The sequence below is a fragment of the Spinacia oleracea genome, chromosome 6, assembly GCF_020520425.1.
Source record: "Spinacia oleracea cultivar Varoflay chromosome 6, BTI_SOV_V1, whole genome shotgun sequence".
Lineage (NCBI taxonomy): Eukaryota > Viridiplantae > Streptophyta > Magnoliopsida > Caryophyllales > Amaranthaceae > Spinacia > Spinacia oleracea.
In genome coordinates, this window is record NC_079492.1 from 78,200,327 (window position 1) to 78,207,604 (window position 7,278).

The 7,278-nt window shown below is 31.6% G+C and overlaps 1 long non-coding RNA gene across 2 annotated transcripts; it reads left to right on the forward strand.

The window, feature by feature from the left end:
• The first annotated feature begins 3,334 nt into the window (after positions 1-3,334).
• On the forward strand, positions 3,335-6,181 carry LOC130462657 (uncharacterized). Of its 2 annotated transcripts, XR_008923277.1 has the most exons (4): positions 3,337-3,848; positions 4,248-4,420; positions 5,730-5,845; positions 5,928-6,181. It is a non-coding gene; the product is annotated as an uncharacterized lncRNA (long non-coding RNA). The 2 variants fall into 2 exon arrangements; XR_008923276.1 differs by having other exon boundaries at positions 3,335-3,848; positions 5,730-6,181.
• Positions 6,182-7,278: the final 1,097 nt, after the last annotated feature.

Genomic DNA, 7,278 nt, shown 5'->3' on the forward strand with positions numbered 1-7,278 from the left:
CTAAAGCCCAAAGGCAATCTAATAGACTAACACTTTCATTTCACAAAAATGTCGCCAGCCACCCTTAGTCCTCCACTCTCTTACTCTCTTACTCTCTTACCTCCTCCTTCTTCTTCTTCTTCTTCTTCTTCTTCTTCCTCTTCTTGCTCTACTCTCTTACTCTATTGCAAATATCTAGTAGGTATAACAAGGTTAATTAGTGCTGAAAAAATTATGTATTACACTTTCATAAGCCCGTTAGCCCGCGGACAGCCCGCATTTTATGTACAGGGCGGGTAAGGGTAATAAATATATTTTTGGCGGACGGGTAAGGGCAGCATTTTTAAGCCCGTTGGACAGATTTTTGGGAAGGTTGCCCGTCCGTTACCCGTCCAAACCCGCAAACGATCAGCTCTAGAGTGGAAGTAGAAGAGTTATCTAGATTTCTGTTGGTTTTATGCTTATTTTTTTCAATATTTGGTAAGCTAACCACAAGCTATTCTAAGAACCATTTGTAAACTTGAAGAGTTGTTACACTCATAATTTTGTAAAATGATTACAGTATACTCTAATCACTCATACATTGTATCATGTAGGAAATTTACAGCCTTTTTAACTTCTATGAAATTCCTCGTCATGGCAGCCACATATTGCATTCTCTATACCTATGTTTGTAAGTACTTCAACACTGTAAACCAAATAGCAATTCAACTAGTTAATAATATCTTTCAAAACATTAGTGAAGATTAAAAGTAAGATACATTTTTTCTTTAAAGTATATATGTAAACAAATTTACAGCCTCTGCAGGTCTGAATCACCTTCAGTTTTGCAAATTGAACAGTTTTATAACATCTATTACTATATACTAAAAGAGACACCAGGAATGACACGTGTCAATTCCTGGTGCGATTTTTTCCCGCCAAAAACCCTATCCTAAAAGAAAATATATCTACTTTATTCTATTTTTATTTTCTCTCCTTTTGTATAAATGTTTATAAATAGAAAATATTGTAGGATTATTCAATATTTATATGACATTATTAAACAATTTTGGTAATATTAATTTAGTCTGGTCGTCATATCAATAATAGAAAATATTCTTACTCAATATTTTGTTCATATTAAGCATATCAAATATTAATTTGGTCAAACAATCATATAAAATATATAATATATAATAGAGAGAAAATAGTATATTATATGATAAAATGAGTACGTTCGAGATTTATTAATTACACAATAGATTTAAGGAATAAATATTTCAGTTAAAAAAGATGGTCAATTAATAATTTTAAAATAACCGTGCGTGCACGGGACCTAATCTAGTTATTTATATTAGGCTTTTGTTCATTCACGGCTATTTTCGTGCCACATCACTTCAGAGATTATCTAATCGCATAAAATTCAAACCCTCTTCGTCTCCAAATGCCCTGAACTCACCCTTCATTTTTTTCTCAATTTTCAAAACATGAAGCAACAATAACCTCGTAATTTCTCCACTTTTCTAAAAAGTGCTTGATTTTTGAGGGTGAGGATTTTAAAATAGAAGGGGTAATAATTTGATTTTATATAAACGAAGATCGTAAAATGTAAAGATCAATTGGGAATAATAAAGTTATAATTTTTCTGCGAAAATTTTGATGTCAAGAGGAGAATTTTTTTTAAGAAGGGACATAAAAAAGAAGGACAGAGGAGAGAGAAATTTTGATCTTATAGTCTTGAATATGAGCTTGTTATTATTATAACTAGATTTTAGCCCGTGCGATGCACGGATTCTATTAAATTTTTATGTTTAAATAAAACTCCTATATATATATATATATATATATATATATATATATATATATATATATATATATATATATATATACCAATTTATATATATTATATTAGATTAGTTTTTTTATTTTTCATTGAATTTCATTTTAGATTTTTCTTAATTATGGAAGTGTTTGTTTTTTGATGAAATTGTATATACGTAATATGAATAATTAATTAATAAAATTTTCTACGTGATACTTAATTATTTATCTACGTGGCACTCGACTTTTTTAATTCAAAATTAATTTTGAAATCTTATTTTCATCGGCGGAAACCATTATATTTCCTACGTGGCGCTCTAATATTGGATTAATGTTTGATTTTAAATTGAATTTTATTTTATTTTATTTTAGATTAGTGTTTGATTTTGGATGAATTTTATTTTAGATTTATTTTTTAATTTTTAGAGTGTTTGATTTTAGATGGAGTTGTATATATTAACAATTAATTAATTAAAATATCTACGTGGCACCTAATTAATTATCTAGGTGGCAATCGATTTTTTCAATTCAAAAATAAATTAGAAATCATATTTTTCATTGGCCGAAACCATTAGTAATCCTAGGTGGCGCTCTAATATTTCAGCAAATATGCCTCCTTTATATATATATATATATATATATATATATATATATATATATATATATATATATATATATATATATATATATATATATATATATATATATATATATATATATATATATATATATATATATATATATATATATATATATATATATATATATATATATTAGATTGAAAGAAATGAAAAGCAATTTAAGCCAAATCCTAAACCCTAAAACCCTAACTCCTAACCCCTACACCCGAACTTAACTGAACTTATTGGAACTGATTAAACTTGAATACTTTATTGATTTGAACTGATTAAACTTGAATATTTAATTGATTTGATCTGATTGAAATTGAAATTTTCCTTAAATCCTTACCCCTAAACCTGAACTTAATTAAATTGATATGAACTGATTAAAGTTGAATAATTGACTGATCTTAATTGATTAAACTTGATTTTTCACATAAATTTTAATTTTAAAAAATACAAAATTTTAGTTTGGGCTTGTTATTATTATAATTTAAAGAACTGAAAAACAAGTTACGCCAAAACCCTAACCCCTAAACCTGAACTTAATTGAATTTAACTTGAATACTTATTGATTTGAATTAATAAAACTTGAATACTTAATTGATCTGAATTAATAAAATTTGAATACTTGATTGATATGAAGAGGAGTTACATGTAGCATGTAGTGTTATTAGTTTGTGCAAACTAGTTTAGATCAACGTTGACTTGGTTTGACTTTCTAGTAATTTTTTAAAAAATTTTAAAATTTTAAATTTTTTGATTTTGTTAGTTTTGGACTTAGTCAAAACCCTATAAAAAGACATATGTCTCTCTTAGTCGGATTATTAATGCTTAATTATGTTAAATTTTTATATGTATAATCTCAGCCACCCGATCCATTTAATCCAAGAGCTCATATTTCAACCGATCAAATAAAAAATTAAGGGTTCTTTCTAGCGTGAATGACTTCCTTCTTTCAACTCCATTTCTCTCTTTCTCGTTTCTCTCTCTTATTCCAATTTTCTCCCTCCTCCTGGACATTATCTCTGCTCTACGATTCTCACCTTCTTCAAGTTGTCCCTTCGAATTTCTTCAATTTTCGCCAAGTAAGTTTACAATTGTTAGATTTCTTATTCAATTATTTTCCATTTTGATTGTTGAAATTTGGGTTTCGAAATTCTTTGTATAGTGTTCCGCGATTTTGATGGATAAACTTAGGGCTTTTAAAATTGTGGTTTTGTTTCTGTTTGTGCTACTCCGATTGCTATATTAGGGATTTTAATTGCTATCTTGTTTTCGTTTTTGCAATTGTCATTGCTAATTCAAAGCGTATTTATAATGAGGTCCTATGTGAATTCTTCAATGCAATGGTTATTTCAATTTGGCTTCTGCGATTGAAAGGGCAGCCAGCAATACTCAGTAAGCTTGCTAAGAGTATCGAGTCTTTGACTGACACTCTGGAAGGTATTAGCCTTTTTCTGTTCAGCTATAAATTTGCTATATAAATTGTATACTCCCTTTGAATGCCTACTACATATTTGATGAAATGCCACTTTGAATATCTCCAGCTTTATTGGCTAGTCTATTCTTTATAAATTCAATAGATTGTCTGACTCTTTGCTGGTAATTGATTCTTCTAACTTTCTTGTTAGTTTAAAGAATTTCATCTCTGGATGCTTGAATTTTGAACTCTGTTGTAGAACCAATGCAATTAACGAGAGTGTAGTATGATGTTAAATTACGATCATGATTTGTTTGAAGGGATGTAGTTTTCTAGTAAAAGGTGTTATGGATTCATTAGTGCTAACTCCTATAGTAGGTTACTGGGCCACAAAGTCTAGGCTTGACCATCTCTTGTGCCAGTTGTTAACTATACAGATTCCTAACCACTGCGGGCTGAACTACTTCGCTCAAGTAAAGCCAGACATTGTACAGCGCGTGTATGACATCATCAATGTAACATCCATTACGATTATTAGTTAGAAAGGGCGGCATAGTTTCGCAAGTCAAGGGCAAGGTGACTTGTGGCTGACTCGGTAAGTTATAACTCCTTTATGTTGGCAATTTCATCACTGAGAAAACTCCTAACAAGCTCTACTATTTTTTGACCAGTGCATCTAAATTCTGCCTAAATGTCTTATACATATTAATGATTGCTTGAATGGTTTCAGAATTTGATAACTTAAGCAATAAAGGATAGGAGATAGTGTGTTGCCCGTATCCAACTTTTGTTTTACTTCTGATTGATGAGTTGTCTTTGCTTAGTGTCAGAAGGCTTCCCATGATTTCATTATTAGTTGTGTACTTCATGGCTTGTTGTTAGGCACAATTTGAGAGTGACATGGGTTCTGATAGTTTTTGGTGCAGGCAGTTGGGGAGTGTCTTGTTTGTGATCCTGCAGTATTCTGGAGTCAAAATTATTTATTCCTGCACTGCTGGTCTTGTGGTTGTTTTGAAATCATGGATCAGCTAGGTGGTTCTGAGAGTTTGTTGATGCAATCTTGCTTCAGTGTTGACCTGCATTGACTGATTAGCAGCTGCATTATATTGACTATTCTCAGGAGTGTGGTTGCTGCAGGGAGGGGGAGTGGGTACTAATGCAGATTTGGTTTAGCCTGGATTCCTAGTAGTGGTTTCAGTTCGTCTAAGTAGTAGCTTTGGGTAGCTGACTAGCTGTAGCATTAGGTATTCTGGTGTGCGATATTTAGAGTGTTTAGGTCTTTGAGTGTGTTAATATGTCAACTTAGGAGCCTATATTAATCCTTAGCCTCATGAAGATGGTAGGAAAGCTAACTAGTTTTTTTAGTAACATAACTGAAGTAAGTAAATTAATCGAACTTAGTAGTAAATAAAAAGTTGCAGAAGTAGATATACAATTAAATGGTCAAAAGTGATAAATGAGTATAGAAACTTCGAGTAATTAAGCAAGAGTTGCAGGCCCTTAGTTCAAGTATTACTTACACAAATAAGCTTCTGGTGAAGCAGATAGTGGAGCCAAAATGAGCATATCCTACCACTGACTATAAAAGCATCCATCATTTAAACCACCAATCCAACTGCTTCACAGACTGCAGACCACAATAAAGCAGACCACGTAAGTACAAACCCTCAACAACTACTAGAAATGAACTAGGAAAACCTTGCCTGACATGAATCATACCACCACTGATATGAGCAAACTAAACAGACCTGTCGTAACTAACTCAACACTTCAAGGAATAGAAGATGCAACCTTGCGTTAGTTCATTTCCTTTAAATTTTATTAATTGAGTTCATTCTGAATTGATTATTTAATTATCTTTTATTTTAATTATCTATGTAAATGGGTGCGTTCGGGGATTGCAGAGTATTTGATTGAGTATGGATGATTAGTTCTTCTTCCTTGTGAGTAATTATGGCTGATTGATGTTGGTTGGAGTTGAATGCGCCACAAAGATAGAAGCATATATGAAATCAGATTGGTATTCTCTTATCTCAATTCCTTACTTTCCTGTTATTCTTTCTCAATTGTGAATCTTCTGTTCTTCCTCCCTCTTTTTGCAGATACCTGAAAATTTTTGAGTGGTGCAGGAAGATAATTAGAAGCGCATAAAGAGAATAACATCGTATTTTTATATTTATATTTTTAAATGATAATTTTTTTTCTCATCTTAATAATTCGTCATTTACTTATTTTGATGTAAAGTCATGTCGTTCGACAATGAGATTTTTGAGAGGTACTAATTATGTAATGACTTAAATTATTTGTAGATACATTTTTTTTGGAGTTAATAATACCAATATTGATTTTCATGAAATACTTTTTTTTACTTTTACTATTCGATCATGATTACTTATAGGTTATCGTACTTGGAAATGTATGAAGTAAAATTGTGTAATTTGAAGCAAGATTATTTCTTATAGGTAACAGTGCATACAAATGTATGAAATAAATATGCTAGCTTTATTTTCGGTGCCTTTAAACACCTTTTATGACAATATCAGATTGCATCTAAATATCATTATTTAAAAATAAGATATTGACTCTAATTATATATAGAGGCATTAAATGGTTGCCCCAAAATATACGTCGTTTTAGAAACAACTGTTTATACGGCCTCTATTTATATTTCGAGGCAAAACCATATGATTGCCCCCGACTTTTTATTTTGTCTCTTATTATATTTTGAGGCAAAATTATATGGCTGCCCCTAAATATATAGTGTCTTTAGAATCAACTTTTAATATTGCCTCTAAATATATTTTGATGCAAGAATATATGTTAGCCTCTAATTATATTTTGGGACAAGAATATACGGATGCCTCTAATTTTATTTCGAGGCAATAATATGTGGTTGCCTCTAATTATATTTTGAGGCAAGTATAAATGGATGCCTCTAATTATATTTTGGGGCAATAGTATGTGGTTGCCTCTAATTATATTTAGAGGCAAGGATATATGGTTGCCTCTAAATGTATGGGATTTTAGAGGCAACACATTATGTTGCCTCGAAAAGGGGCCTTTAGAGGCAACCAGTAATTAGCGACGGACTTATTAGAGGCATCCACTTTTTTGCTTCAAAAACTCATTAGAGGCTAAATCCCCATTTTTAGAGGCAATTATGACTTGCCCCTGTATCCGATTTTTCTAGTAGTGCGAAATCGGAAAATAATTCCGGAAACGGAAATATTAAATATTTGTTCGAAACGGAAATTAATTCCGGAATCGGAAATATTAAATATTGTTCGTATCGGAAATGAATTCCGGAATCGAGAATTTAATCGGAAGCGTATCGTACGAATTAGCATCGGACGAGGCCTGCCAGACGAAGGCCCAGCACGAAGCCGGGCCATCGCCCAGCAAGCCAAAGCGCAAACACACGCCAAAGCCAAGACCAGGCCCAGCGCAAAGGCC